Source organism: Vespula pensylvanica, chromosome 1 (assembly GCF_014466175.1).
Source record: "Vespula pensylvanica isolate Volc-1 chromosome 1, ASM1446617v1, whole genome shotgun sequence".
Taxonomy (NCBI): domain Eukaryota; kingdom Metazoa; phylum Arthropoda; class Insecta; order Hymenoptera; family Vespidae; genus Vespula; species Vespula pensylvanica.
Window position 1 is genome coordinate 19106457 of NC_057685.1, and position 16510 is coordinate 19122966.

Genomic DNA, 16510 nt, shown 5'->3' on the forward strand with positions numbered 1-16510 from the left:
ATATACGTACATATATATACAACGCGTGTACGTATATGTATGCGTTGTATATTACGTAGGGAAGACGGATGGCTCTGTTGATTTTCAACGTCGGTAGAGAAGGATATTTTACGACTTGCCGATTTTTATCCGTTTGAATATACGAGCGAAGGAGTGCGGTAGAGAGAGAGAGAGAGAGAGAGAGAGAGAGAGAGTGTGCAGAGAGTTTGGGCCAGACAAGCGACGCAAAGCGCCACCCACACGCGAGGCACTAATTTTCCCTCTGTCCGTTGGCGTCCCACTGCGGCGGTGGCAGCGGCGGCGGCGTCAACGGCGGCCGGTGCGCACACAAACGTGGCAAATTAACAGGCACGCAAATGAGCGAGTTCACGCGCTCGCTTTCGTGTTTCACCGGTACCTCTCTCGTCACAATTGGACACTAATAAACGCGCGCCAACGTGTTCTCTCTCTCTCTCTCTCTCTCTCTCTCTCTCTCTCTCTCTCTCTCTCTCTCTCTCTCTCTCTCTCGTTGTTCTCATCCGCTACCGCCATACCGACCAACTCGCGCTCTTGTGTGAATGGGAAAGTACAACGCTTCTTTTTTTTTTCTTTTTTTTTTTTCTTTTCTTTTCCTCCCCTCCCCCATTTTACAGCACGAAGAGAACCGAAGAAAATCGTCCGTCCGGCAAAAGCGAAAGGAAGAACATCGACTCGCTTGGTTGCTCGTCGAAGCTCGTACCGGAGAGAGAGAGAGAGAGAGACAGGGGAGGGAGAAGCGAGGTAGAGAACGGTGTTACCCGATACGCTTCGATGCACGGAAAAAGAAGAACGGGGATAAATTTTCGAAGCGATTCAATTGCTCGCGGATGAGTCTATGTATTTTATCGGATGGACCCTTTATCGATAAGGGACGGTTCAACTTATTTACGAAAGACTTATTGTTCTTCTTCTGCAAATAAATCCTTTTCAATTTCGAAAGAGTTTCGTACAGGTACAGATGCGCCACGGTGTTTTCCGATAAATAATACATCCTCGTACAAAAATTTCTGTCACTTTATAAATTTACGATAAAACGCGATTTACAGTTTTATTTCCATCCTTAACTTGCTAATCTTGCACAATCCTTATCAATAATTTCACGATAAGTGTTATTTCTTTTTCGTTTTTCTTTTTGTTTCTTGTTTTTTTTTTTTTTTATTCGACCAAGGGTATATTCAAGCTCGTTTAAAAATTATAAAGAGCGCTTGAATATTTTTGATCTTGGATGTACGTGTACAGCAGTATATCACGTGAAAGCGTTCTTTCGTATATATCGGGAAAACAACGAACGGTAAGATAAAAAAGATGGTGCCTTTGGCGATTGCGCTTTCCGGTTGCCTCGGTGTCTAACAAAAATACGGGATGCCACGAAAAGGCTTGTACGGCATGCGTGTGTGTGCGCATATACATATATATATATATGTATATAATATATGTATATATATATATATATATATATATATACTCACGAAACCGCTCGAACGAATCCTTTCGTGTTTGTTCGATCTTCGCACAAGCAGGATATGAATATTCGAGGTCGGCTTCCTATCTCACGGAATAGTGGACTCTTTGAAGAAGATTTCATTTTATGATGAACGTGCACGATATATACGGGTCAATGGAAATAGAAAAATGATCTATTTCTCTTTTCTCCTTTTTCTATCTTTTTTTTTTTTTTTTGTCGGGAATAGTCCGCAGGTAGATAAACGTATCGCTGAGCTTTAGAAATGATATTTCATTTAAGGATTAAATGAAATATTACGAGGATCATTGATTACATAGATGAAACGATTCGGCATAAAATGATCATTCAATCGATCGTGTTTTTTCTTTTTCATTTTTTCTGTTTTTTTGCTTTTCTCTTTTTTTCACGCGTGAAAAACAAACGCGATCGCACTCGTGAAATCTCAATCCAATCGGAACGCTTTTAAAACGATCGTTTTTCGTGATTCGCGTTGAACAATTCTATTCGTTTATTCGCGCGAAGCAGGATTAATAAATATCGTCCGAGTGAGAGATATAGAGGGAAGCAGAAGGGGGAGAAGGAGGAGGAGGAGGAGGAGGAGGAGGATGGTCGAGGGTAGCTCCGTTAGAAATATCCGTCCACCCGTCTGGAAATAATTCCTCGGCGATCGTCTGCTAGTTACTACGCGTATCTCGGAAATAAATTGGTACGCGTGGGCTCAGGAGGTTGGCGCGAGAAAAGGGTACGAGGATGAGGCGTACGGGCGTGTATCGCGAGCGCGATGAAAGTCACGTTTCTCCACCGAGAATCGATCCCGTAGCCCAATAAACGGCGAAATATATTTTTCCAACGCGACATTTCGTGGATATAAATCTTTGAAATCGCGTGAGATTCGTTTCGCGCCTACCATCGACGTTCGTTCCTCCGACGAGCTTTCCTCTCTTTATTTATCCTTTCCCTGATTCTTCCGCGAGAATAGCCGACGATATCGCGAGATTTTAATATCTTTCTTTGAGAAAAGAAAAAAAGAAAAAAAAAAGAAAAAAAGAAAAAGAGGAAGGAGAAAAAGGAAAGAAAAAAGAAGCAGCGCGAACAATTATCCTGGGTCTAAATTATCGCGAATCTTTCTTCGACTTTCCGGCATTAGTAGACGTTGAAAATCCTTTCGCCGACGAGTTCCGAAGAGAATTCTAAAGTGAACGAAACGGAGATGGGAATAGTCTTGGAGGCACAAGGTGGCAGTTAGCGGAGAAGAGTCGTAAACGCGATGGTAACGCGTGTATGTACGAGCGTTAAAAGTCCGCTGCTACCTTCTATAAGCACCATACATAAATGTATACGTGCATACGTACGTACATATAAATATATGCGTGTATACGTATAAATGGAGAAGAAGGAGGATGAAGGAGGGTATATAGTCGAAGCCGTTTGCCCGATGAGCTCGGCTACGCTTAAATTTCTCGGTAGTCGGGCCGTAAACGGCAAAACGACGCCGAGAGAAGACAGGATGCGGGAGGACACGAAGGAAGGAAGGAAGGAAGGAAGGAAGGAAGGAAGGAAGAAAGCAAGGAAGGAAGGAAGGAAGAGTCGTAGAAATTTATCGTGCGAGTTCACCGCGTCTCGGCACGGCGGAATCGCGGTGATTACACGGCGAGGTAATAGCCTCGCATATGGAGACCAGAGATTCTTACTCTCCTTCTCTTTCTTCGTATGCCGGCATACCCGTCGGCGTTTACGAGCGTTTTCGGCGAGGCCTTTATCCGCTTTAGCGGCACGTTTTTACCTTGCACCTGCCGTCCGACGAGTTCCTTAAATTTTAATTGTCACCGGCGGCGGCCCTCCTCGACGTCGACATCGTCTCGGCTGCAATTAAATTGATAAGCCCGCGGTGAGACGGTCGGATTCTCGTCGAGACGCGAACTACGAGGATCGAGTCTCGAGTGGCTTTTTATATATCGCGAGTATATTGTAAGATCGTGATTACGTAGTAGATAAATGAAAAAATATAAAGTCGAGCGGTGTGTACGTTGTATCAATCGTTACAAAGTAAACGAGTAATGATGTTTTTCGAACGATTCGAAAGTTTATCCGGAGCCGGAGAGAAAAAGGATGGAAAGAAAAAAGGAGGAAAGAAAGGAAGATAGAAAGAAAGAAAAAATAGAATGCAAAAATGGTGGCGGAGTCGATATCGAAAGAAAAGGGAAAAAAGCGTGGAGTTGTTTTTCTAGCTAGGCTCGTATCGAGGACTTATCGATCGGAGAGGTCGATTAGCGAGATAAGCTTTAGCCGACGTAACGCGCTACCGTTTCCGAGTCAGTCGCGAGCGGTGTGCGTGGGGCCGCAGCTCCCCACCTCGCCGAGCCCACGAGCGGTCGAGCGGTGAACGCGAGGGGTGCTGGGGTGCTCGGTGGTGGCGGTGGCTGCGGTGGTTATCCAGATAGCAGATAGCCAGGACGGTGGTCTCGTTTGCGGTTTGACCACCCTTGTGGTGCACTGCCCTAACCACCATACCGCACCATCCGCAGCCGCACGGTGTGTGCAACCGGCGATAATGTCGCCCTTGCTGCGGTGCGATGCACGTCGTTGCACTGCCCTGGGCCGATCGAACCACCCTACGACCCTCCCTTCGACCTCCCTTCGACCTCCTCACGATTTCCCCACCACCTTCCTACATCCTACCTACAAACTCACCGTTCAAGCTTTCACGATAAAAGAGAGAAAAACCCAAGTTGCCAAGAGCTTTCGACTCGAAGTAGCTACTACTACTGGTAATACGAACGCGAGTACGCCTCGACGAACTTCTTCGAGGATTATCCCGGATTGCAAAGAGGAGGAGAGAGAGAGAGAGAGGGAGTTGAGAAAGGAAAGAGAGCGAGGCAGACTCCCTCTCTCTCTCTCTCTCTCGCTCCCTTTTTCCTCGTTCGATCCTTCGGATCTTTCGGTTATCCACCTACGAGATCTTTTTCTCTCGATACACTCTTCGAACCTTTCTTCTCGAGAAGCTTTTTTCGAAGGGAAAAGGAATTTTGTATCTCAGAAGCGAGCTGAGATCCGTTCGAAAAATGCAATATACTAACGGGTAATCTCGTATAGAGGATTCCTTTATTTCTTACAAATTTACATAAATAAATGAAATGACGAATTCCAGCCGTGGAGCGGCTGCAAGGGCTGCGGTAGGGTGAAAAATTGAAAGAGAAAGAAAGAGAAAAAGAGGCATAAAACTCGGTGCGATATCTCGAAAAAACATACGGCGGATGCGCGCGCGCGCGCGTGTGTGCGTACATATATATATATATATATATCGCGGATGGAATATATATCACGGATGGAACTTAATAGCGAAAGATATTTTAAGTCTGCTTTTTAACTCTCCTCCCGGTACAGTCTCTCTCTCTCTCTCTCTCTCTCTCTCTCTCTCTCTCTCTCTCCCTCTCTCCCTTTCTTCCTCGTCCATCCGCACTTAATCTTGGCACTCTGCATCACCAAATCCATTTTACGTTGACGAGAGAGTTATCCGCGACGTAGAACGAAAGAAAATTCTTCTTTTACCTCGAGTAAAAGGATATTTTACTCCTGCTATAGAATATTTCGTTGGAATCGATTCGCTTTAATCGTACGTAAAATCGAGGAGCTCGCTTAAAATAAATTCGCCTATAAGACGACCAATCGTTGAGTAAGCGTAGGTATACGTTGATCGGTCGAATGTAGAAAAGAGAAGAAAAGAAAAAAAAAAAGAAAAAAAAACAAAGATAGAGAGAGAGAGAGAGAGAGAGAGAGAGAGAGAAGGAAAGAAAAAAGATAAATAAAAGAGGAGGAAACGAGGATAATCCATGAATGAAAAGTTTATATTGTCAAAATACACGTTTCTGCGTCGTCTTCTCACGCGAGCGTGAGCGGATTTTACACGTGTATAGTTCGCGCCGGACGTTTGTACATACACAAGGTCGCATCTGTAGAACACGAACCGCGCCTAACGAACCGAAATGATACCCACCGCTCGACTCAACCCTAGCGACTATGTGCGTGTGTGCGCGAGTGCGCGTCGCACGCGGATGTGCGCGGCGTTCGAGCCAGTTCGTCGACTAGGGACACACGGACACGTGTTACCGCGTAACCGGGAGAACGCTCCCAAGCTTAATGCTCCTGCATTAGCGCTAATTGATGGATTGTTTTTAATATTTAACGCTTCGCTTCTTTTCTCACCCTTCTTACGCTCTGGCTCAGAAATTCTCCTTTTCTTTCTCTTTATCTCTCTTTATCCCATCTATAACCGTACTCCTTTTCTCTCTATTTCTTTGTCTCTCGATCTCTCTTATCCGTAATGTTCTCTCCTTCTCTCGCGATTCCACCCATATCCCCCTTGTTTCTCTCTCTATCTCTCTCTCTCTCTCTCTCGTATTCGCGATGTTATATCTCGGTCTTACATTTGTACCACCGAACGAACCACCACCTTCCTATCTCTCGCGGTTAGCCGACCGCTCTGAATGTGTGTGGCGCGCGTGTGCATATACGCGAGTAAATATAACCGTAGGTCTCACTCGTAAACGTTTACTCGTCCAAAGCGGCACGCCGAAGAGATCGACGACTATACAACGACGACGGCGACGTCGTCGTCGTGGTCGTCGTCGTCGTTGTCGTCGTCGTCGTCGTCGTCGTCGACGTCGTTGACGAAGAAGATGCGACACGACGACGCAACGACGACTATGGCGACGTTCGAACAAGGCGATCGTGTGCCCACGACGACGAGAGAAAGAGCGAATAAGAAGAGAGCATCGAGAGAAGAAAGGAGGGTAGAGAAGAGAAGAGAAAAGAAGAGGAGAGGAAAGCCTCGCGCGAGATAGTCGGCACATACGGTAGTCGCAGATCGGCGAAGCAGACAAGGGGCCCGAGCAAGCAAAATGGAGGGCAGGCGAGCGTAGAATATAAAAGGAGGAACGTGAATTCATATCTTGTCTGGGGGATCTTGCTGCTTTGCTGCTGAGAGACTGTTTTCGAGGAGGTGGAGGAGGAGAGAGAGAGAGAGAGAGAGAAGAGCCAAAGAAAAGGAGGAACGACCGAGTGCGAAGAAAGACTGCGAGAAAGGGAATGAGAGATGAACGGAGAAGGAGAGAAAGAAAGAAAGGAAGAGAGAGAGAGAGAGAGAGAGAGAACTCAAGCAACCGTCCGTGGTTGGTATCATGTCTGTCGCGAGCGCGACGAGGACGTTAAAGCGTTGTACCATGCGTAAGAGAGAAAGAGATAAACGTATAGATGAAGAGAGAGAGAGAGAGAGAAGAGATAAAGTGCGAGCAAGGTGGAAGAGAAGGACGGAGATAGGAGTCCGCGCGGACTGCGGTCGGACCGTTAGGGAGATCGGCCAATGAGCGCGCTCCAGCGACCAATCGCGATCGAGCTCTCTCTTCTCCGTGGAACTAATATACCGTCTTCTCTCTCTTAACCGGGCCAGTCGGAGCTGAACCACGTAAGGAGGTAGGGCCTTTTGTCTCCTCGCGGAGCCGTGAATACACGCTGCGTACATACACACAATGGCTCGAGCCGCTGCCACCAGAAGCGACCGGTAAAAGGCTATATGCGGACCTTCTCTCTCTCTCTCTCTCTCGCTTACTCGTTCGTGTGCGCATGCGCACACGCCGAGAGACAGGTGAGAAAGTACCAGCGGTAGAGCGTGTGTACCATCGCGTCGGTACAAAATTCGGTATTAGCGCGGCCATAACGCGCGGTTTCCAAATGAGGTTCGAGAGGGCATCCATCTCGCCGCAAAATCCACCGCCGACGAGACGGTCTGCACCGTCCGCGTTTTGCTGCTCGTTGCCACCGCGAGCTTCGATATTTCCTTTCTTCGACGTTGTTATTTACGCGAATTCCGTCGCGTTACACGCTGTCTGCTTTCCACATATTTTTCCTCGTTCCCGCGAGTACTCTCCTTTATCTCTCTCTCTCTCTCTCTCTCACTCTCTCTTTTTTCTCCTTGTCCGGAACGTTCATCGAATTTGTCCCATTTAATGTTTAGGTCGAACGAGAGCGGCTCGATAACAAGTTACACGGATACACCGTCGTTTAGAAAAGGAACCTAAACCCTTGTCTCCGAGTCGCCTGTTACCTTTCTCCTGCAAAGTTAGATAGCCGAGAAAATCAGGTATACAGACCTAATCCTCGCGATTACACACAGAATCCGTTCATTATATCCTATTCTCGAAAGGCGATCTCTCGATGAAAATCGATACCGGCGTTCCTAATTAGCAAAGCGAATAACTTTGGCCGATATCTATCGGGTCGATCGTACCCGATAGCGATCTCCTTTCGCAAATTGATTTTGCGAGGAGCAGCAGGAAGCGAGGACTGCCTCTCGACTATCGTCTTTGGATTTGGATTTGGAAAGGAAAAAAGAGGGGAAAAGAAGAGAAATCGATTGGATTTGGAGGGTGGCGCGAGATTCGTTCGTCGAAGCGGAAACGCGTTCCGCGGTGGACGCTAAAACGGCGAAGGAAGAAAAAGCGTTGCGCTTGCGAGGATTCCGGAGAACGTTTTGTCTCTTTCTCTCTCTTTTTCTTTCTCTCTTTTGGTTGGTCGGTGAGCTCTCCGGCCGGCTTTTATCAATCGCAACCGACAACGACACCAAATTGCTCTGTTTATCGAACGAAAACGCTCTCCCAGGCGCGGCCGATACGTCGTTTATCTGCCACGCCTCGTCGTATTTCTGCCAGGCCAGCTTCCACTCCTCCTCCTCCTTCTTTCGTCCTCTCCTGTCCCTCTCTTTCTCTGTCTCTCTTTTACATACACACGCGCGCGAGCACTCTCTTATTTTTTCTCTTTTTCTCTTCCCTGCTTCCACCCTGCTTCGTTCCTTCTTTCTGGCTCGTCTCTTTCGATCGGCCGACGATTTCGGTCGTTTAAAAGTACCTCTTCCTCTCTTGGGGACAAAAAGAAGACGCTGCGACGAATACGAGATGGAGGAGGGAAGAAACGGGTGAGAGAGAGAGAGAGAGAGATCTTAGGAGATACATCGCGGCACAACGATCGCTGCCGCTTTCTCGGTCTCTCGCGGACAGATTATTAATCCGAAAGTCTTGACCCCTTTCGCCTCTTAATCCGACTAAAGAGAGATATATCTTGCGCGTCTCCCGAATGGATACACCGACAACTCCGACTCGAATTCTCTCTCTCTCTCTCTCCCTCTCTCCCTCCCTCCCTCCCTTCCTCCCAAGCCTCTTTCCCCGGAGTGTCTCGAAGCAGTTTATCTTTCATTTCTCGACTACCGTCTTTGCTCCTTTAGAAATCTCCGTCGTCGGACGTAGTAGGAACGAGTATTTTTGAAAAAAGCGTGAGAAGCTATATAATATCCACGTATCGACGCGTGTCTACGACGTACGTACGTAACATCGAAAACGCGATAATCGATAATTAAAATTTTCGACTCGATCGACCTCGATGTTTAATTTCGCATCAAAGGCTAGGCGTACAAGTTAATCGATGAGTTTACACGAGTGGAGAAAAAGAAACGGAGAAAGACGATTCCGAAGAGACGAGAAAGGTGGTCGAGTAAAAGAATAAAAAAAAAAAATAAATAATAATCGCGGCATCCCGCGACGGGTTAATCGACGAATTAATCCATATCGTATCTGCGTTCTCCCGTGCACGAAAGAACGTAACGATGGGGGAGATACGAAGGGCGATAATTTTCAAACGAGACAGCCCGCGATCCGTGGTTGTACGAATTCGTAAAAGGGGGAAGGTAAGTGCGTAGATAGGTACTTACATACGTACACGTATGTAAGTACATATCTATCGTTTGTCGTTAATCGTCGGTGAGTCTCCCCCTCGTTCGAGGTTGATAGAAAGTCACGATACGTAATTAAGCTACGTTTAATTCGTTCTCGCTCGACGATTTCTCTATCGCAGAAGGAACGTACGTATACGGGGAGGGAGTTTAAGCGCGTTCGCAATGGTTACTACCGCTCGGTCCAATCTAATCTAATCGGTAGGACTCATCGAGAGGGCCCGCTCGTAGAAGGTGGCGGTACCTTGTTCGCCGATCGTTTCCTTTCTCTTGGCGAGGATGCCCGGTATTGGAGGAGGAGGAGCCTCCGAGAGGAAAGAGAGAGAGAGAGAGAGAGAGAAAGAGAGAGAGAGATAAAAGATATCTATAGACGAAACGAGCTACTCGTCGGCTGATTAGGGAGCCACCGTCGGAACGATTAGGAGTCGCTCGATTGCCGTAGAAAAGTCTAGCGCTTAATTAAACTCGATCGCTTTGTACCAAGACGCGTACGTAGTAGGTACTTACCTATGTATCCAGAAGGTACTTAAATATATATCTATGTGTTAGCGCGTGCGTGTGCGTGTATGTGTGGGCGCGCGCGCACGCCTATCCGTGCGGTCGAATCGTGCGCCGATTCCAACGACGAGCTATCGATTCGTGTTAATTACTGAAACATCGAGCGATCGTTAATCGAGCCGCGTTACGGCACCCCGTCGAGGATAATTGAACGTTTTGAGAAACGACGCGGTTCTTCGGACTGGATTCTAAAGAGACGAAGGTATCGCGGCCGATGTTTAACGAAGAAAAACGACGACGGACGTGGAATCGTCCGGTTTGTCGCGATACCGATACGATCGTGTATCGAGCGAGTACAAATCGATTGTGAGAGGGAATGCATCCGATCGTGTTAAGTTAGTTAACTTTTTTAGTCGATTTCTTCCTTTTTCCTTTTTTTCTTTCTCCTCTCCTTTCTTTTCTTTTTCGTTTCTTCTAGAGCGAATAGATCGATACGGTGAAATCGAGTGGATACTTACACGCGTACGTACGCGTCTACTTTCTTGGTCGTAGATCGAGTAATATACAAGTTCTCTTTCTCTCTCTCTCTCTCTCTCTCTCTCTCTCTCTCTCTCTCTCTCTCTCTCGCTCTTGTCCGCTTCCTTAGTCCAGGAAATCGTTTTATTTGTACCGCGTAGGTATACCCTACGGCGTACAGCGTACGGCGTACCCCTAGAGACCGCACATTTCCATTCGTAATTATAAGCTAACTCTCGCGAAATCCGGTCGGGACCGCGAGTCATCGTATTTGGTTTAATCTCGGTCCGAATAACTGAATTTAATCTCCTTCTACCGGGCAGAAAGCTTAACCGAGTTTTATCCGGTCTTTTCTCAAATATTCTGTCATGCATTATAAACAGTAGAACGATGCGTGGAGATGAGAGAGAGAGAGAGAGAGAGAGAGAGAGAGAGAGAGAGAGAGAGAGAGAGAGAACTTTGCTGTCCTTTTTTCGTGATACAATCGAAATGACAAAAGCTATGAAAACGATTTATGAAAGATTTGGAATCTTAAATCGTATACCTTTAATTCGTAATTTTTGGTTGAACTTACGCACGATTTCGGGAGGCTCGATTCGTTCTAAAGAAAGAAAGAAAAAAAAAATGAAAAAGGGCAAAGGACAATCGTATTTTGCGAATTTCTCTGTACGCGAATGTACATACGCGTACACAGATAGAGAAAGCCGCAACCACCTGTCAACGTGAATCAATTCGAGTCAGAGCGGTCGTCTCTTTCCATCGTCATCCCTCGATAAAGGAAGACCCTGGGCGAGCGGTATCGTGGGGTGATTTCAATATCGAGCGCTAATAGCGCGCCGATACCGTAATCCCATTTCATTCTGACCGTACTTAAACGCCGTTCCTCGGCACTCCTCGGAGGATCCCGTATCGCTGACTTTCGCACCGATCGAACAAGTGGAATAAGTGGCTTTTCGAATAAGAGGGGAAGCGAAGAAGACAGACCGCTTACTTGGAGAAACTCGAATGCAACCATTTCGAGGTTCTCTCGCTGATCTTCGTTTACCGTTGCCCTTGATGCTCCGCAACCGGGACGATCATCCGGACTTGGTCCGTCAGTCAACTAATAAACGTTGGAGTTTGAGCTTCCTGGCCCTTCTCTTTTCCTTCTATTTCCCTTTCTCTTTCTCCAGACTTTCCATTCGATCTCTTGAGGGAATTCCAAGGGTCGGAAGAAGAGGAGGAAGAAGAAGGAGAAGAAAATTAACCCTCGACCCGTCTCTCGCCGAGATTTTCTTCCAGACTCACGACGATGAAAAACTCTCTTCTTCTCTCCCTCTCTTCGTTCATTCATTCATTCATTCATTCTTTCTTTCTTTCTTTCCTCCTTCCTTTCTCTATCGCGAGGAGTACCTTCTTCTTCTTCTTCTTCTTTCTTCGAGCGATACCGTAATTCTCCGTTCTCGCATTCGAAACGAAAGAGGAAGTAATTGAATCCGACTGGTATCCTGCTACAGTTGATACGCTAACGTTTTTATACGTAGGGTCGTTTAGAAAGTTTACGAGTATTTTCAACGCTATATTAATCATTCGCCGGATACTTTTAAACGCGATATTTATTAACTTTTATTCGTGGATTGATAATTATCGAGAAAAAATCGTTGGAAACTTTCTGAACCGATAACGATAAGAACGATCGATCGTAACTCGTCGGAACGTCAGCTACTACGAAGAAAACGATCGACGATACGTTCGAGAGGGAATCGATAGGGCAGAGGATCGGTGGCACGAGAAAGCCGAGAAATACAAGGCGTGAAATCGACGTCGCAGGTATCTCTACCTAACATATACTATATCCTCGACGACTTACCCGCAAATAGGTAGGATAGATACGTGGAACTTGAGTCGGTCTTAACGATCACCAACGCGTAGCTTCTCTATCTTTTAGTCGTTTCCACGACAAGTGGATATAGAACCGAGAGACGAGGGAACTTCTTACATCATTCCTGCATGTAATCGACTTCTATCGCGTATCGAGTATCGAGAGGGAGAGAGAGGGAGAGAGAGGGAGAGAGAGAAAGGGAGAGAGCAAGAGAGAGAGAGAGAGAGAGAGAACGATGCCGGACCGTAGCTCTCGTTCGTAAATCATAAAATTCCTTAACGAGCTAGCGATACGAGGGTTCACCTACCGCCTCGTAGTAGGTATTAACTTTTGAAGACGTTCCTCGTGGAAAGTGACTCGGTCGTATCGCGATCTAAGAAATCGCCTCGTTATTCCGTATAAAGAACCGTAAACGATTCGAAGGATCGATACGCGCGGTCTGTGCAACGTAATAACGCATCGAGGAACAGTTTTTGCCGACGATCGTAACACGAAACAGCGGGTTCGTCTCTTTGTTATCGTTGTTGTCGATGTTATAAATGTAAACAAAATTTTCGCCAAATTGCTCTCATTCATTTTCACGATGGGATCCGTTTTCCGTCTTATTCTTTCTTCCTTTCCTTTTCTTTTTCTTTATGGAGGTTTGTTTGTTTGTTTCTTGTTTTTCTTTGTGTGTGTGTGTTTTTTCAAAACCTTCTCCCTTCGAGACAGATTCTCGAAAGGTCCCTCAAAGTTCGACCAACTTTCACAGTTTTTCTCCGTCTCTCTTTTTCTTTCCTCTCTATTCTAAGGTATATATCGGAGGACGAAAGAGCGCCCCCCAAGAGCGTCGATGATTTAGGGCCGTTCTTTCACGAAGGATCTCGAGCGCTTCGTCAGAAAGGGAGACCCTCGGGCTCCCCTCGCCCTCGTTATTTACGACGGATTCTTACGGACGTTCTCAGGACCACTCTCGCAGTTATACGCTCTTGGCTTCGTCCGCGCCGAGAAACAGAAGGAACGTAAAAGATCGGTGGAGTGAGGAGAGAAGGAAAGGGAAGGGAAGTCTCTCGATGTTTCTTTCCTCGAGAACCTTGACATTTTTTTCATCTAAGCAAACACAAACGCCTTTCTTCGTCTACTTTAACGTCGGTTTCATGATCGTTCGCTTTCAGAAAAGGCGTCCTCCGTTTGAGCTCGCTTCGGCCATCGTAAATCTTGAACTAGAAAACGAGAAAAAGGCTAATTCTCGACGATATAGGAGAACTTTGCCAAACTTTTTTTTCCCCCTTTCTTCCTCCCTTTCTTCCGTTCTTTCTTTCTTCGGTATTTTTCTTTTTTACAATATGTCTTATTTTTTTTTTTTTTTTTTTTAATTTCTTTATATCCTCGCGGATAAAACAAGACCGATGTAAGTACGGTACATAAGATCGGTAGAATTCTTAACGAACGAGCGATTAGACAAATCTCCTTCGCGTTAAATATATGTATGTACGTACGTACCTACCTATACCTATAGCACGATACGTTTTATCCGTGGTACACGTTCGTGCTCGATAAATTTTCAATGATTATCTCAGGACCCTCGATGAAAGCTTGGAAACTAGGATCCCTCGAAACGATTTCGACGCGACGATGGAAAAAGAATCGGTTCGATAAGCTTCGACGGAAAGGGGAGAAAGAAGGGAGTTGGAAAAAGCTGAGTCGGAGAAAAAGGAAAGAGAAAGAAAGAGAGATAGATGCTTATATACACACACATACATACACGTACACATAGATAAATACATATATACAAGAGGTATCGATAAGCACAACACGCTTGCCTCTTTCGAGAGTAAGAGCGAGCGAGAGAAATCTCTTCGCTCGAAATAGGGGAAGAGAGAGAGAGAGAGAGAGAGAGAGAGAGAGAGAGAGAGAAAGAGGAGGAGAAGGTGTCTGCGGTCTCTGGAGAGGAAACGACGGGATTGCTACGACTCTGGCTATAAGCCATTACCACGAGGCACGGACGTTTTCTCTCTCTCTCTCTCTCTCTCTCTCTCTTTCCCTCTTACTCGTTCCACGTCTTTCTCTTTCCGTCTCTCTAGGTCTCCCTTTCACCCGAAGACCTCCGTTTCTCTCGTCAGACGGGGTGGCAGATAACATTGCTGCATGACACCAACGCTCTTGGTAGAACTACTCGAGTGTGGTGAGAGTATGAGAAAGAGAGAGAGAGAGAGAGAGAGAGAGAGAAAGTACACAGGAGAGAGACACGACGGAAGCTCTCTATCCTTCTCTCTTTCTCTCTCTCTAGTCGACTATCTCCACGTCGAGCATGCTTATATCGTCACAGGAGATACGTATATGTGTGTGTGTGTGTGTGTGTGTGTATGTATTCACGTCGCGACAAGCAGCATGCTCGCACACGTAGATATATGTATATATATATATATATGTATGTACGTATATCCATACGTATGTATACGGCATACCATGGTAGAAGCCACGAGGAGAGACACACGGTCCAACGGAACGTCCATAACTACGGAGCAGAGCAGTGCACGGCGATGCCAGTGTATTAGGACTGGGTAACGACAGTAAATTTTCACTACCGTGCGGAGTTCTAATGGCTGGGAATACAGCTGGTTTCAGTGGCCTCGAGTTGCTGTTTCCGTCTCTCTCTCTCTCTCTCTCTTTCTCTCTCTTTCTCTCTCTCTCCGTCTTTCTCATTCGAAAGAGAAAGAGGGGAGTAAGTTGTTCGCGGTTTCTCAGTGCAGGAAATGCTCGGCCTCTACTGGGATCCCTTTAATATCGACGGCACCTCGCGACGAGCTTGCTTTCCCTCCTCTTACTCTTACTCTTCTCTCTCTCTCTCTCTCTCTCTCTCTCTCTCTCTCTCTTTCTCTTTCTCTTTGCATCTCGCTTTGGTACTCGCATTTCGCGCGCACACGTGTACGCTCGCTCAAATGGCAAAACGAATCTTTCGCGTAGAAACGTGCCGCGTTCCTACGTCGTAGATCAAGTCGACGACGAGCAGATTTCAAAGCGAGAGAAGACGCGAATCTGCGGATCTCGAGGCGAGGATCGATTTTGTTCTTTGGAAGAGTAGAAGGGGTGGAAAAGGAGGAGGAGGAGGAGGAGGAGGAGGAGAAGAAGGTGGTAGAGAGTGCCGATTTAGAGATTCCACGCGTTCGAAACGCGCCGCGAAACGTGATCTTTGACGTTCGTACCGGTACTCGCGCGATGAAAAACGCGAAAAAGAAATATCAGGGAATTCGTAGGAGCGAGAATGCAACGGGTTGTGTTTGGCAGGATTTTATATAGTCGCACATATATGTGTATATATATATATATATATATATATATATATATATATATCGTTGTATATCCCACGAGTCTTTACTATGTAATAAATACCGTAATATTTTTGTTCTCCCTTATTTTTCTTTTTTATTTTTTCTTTTTTATATACTCTTTTTTCCTAGTTACAATCCATAGAAATTTTGCGAGCAAACTCGATAGCATCGTCGACTTTCGACGTTGTTCGCGATAACGCGCTTACCTCGGTTGTATTCTAATTACGAAATTGAAATGCACGGGACCTTGAAGGCGGCAAGTAATAGAGAACCGATAATTATCGGCGCGTTATTTCTTTTATCGAACGCTCTCTTTCTCTCTCTCTCTCTCTCTCTGTCTCTCGCTCGCTCTCTCCCTTTCTGTGTAGTGTGTACACACGTTTTTACCAACACGTATACTCGTAGATGCATATCTTTAACGACGATCGTTCCGAGCGATGCTAACGACGACGATGACTTTTCGCTACGCGGCGTCTGAATAAAAAGCCTGAAAAAATGGCCCGACGTTCGCACGAGCACGCTTCCCAGTGTGATTAACGATTTCATAACTCAAGCCATAACTGCGACGTATTACGTTTCCAACGATTCTTCCGTAATCGTTCCGCGTTGATAGCGGGAGAAGCCTTCGAAATACGAACTCGAAATTCTCTCGAAATTAGACGCGTTATGGGAACGTGGGATCTCCAAACGCAATTCCTAAGTTTCGGTAGGATTCTCTATTTCTCCCTTTCTCTTTCTCCGTCTAATTGGTCTTGTAGCAAGTACGAGCATGTATAAGGTGTTTTAAAGTTGCTGGTCAAAAGTTGACTTATCTCAAATGGTAATTGAGAAACACCTTAACAAGCACTTTTTAGCTTGCTTGGATAGATGGTAACGCTAAGCTAAGCCATGAATCGTCAATTTTAAACCACCCAGTATGTATATATATGTGTGTGCACATATATATATATATATATATATATATATATAGACATACACACACACACACACATACATATAGAGCCGGAGAACGGTGAAGTTCATCGTATCTCCCTTTTCACAAAAGTGCTATCGAAACAATACCG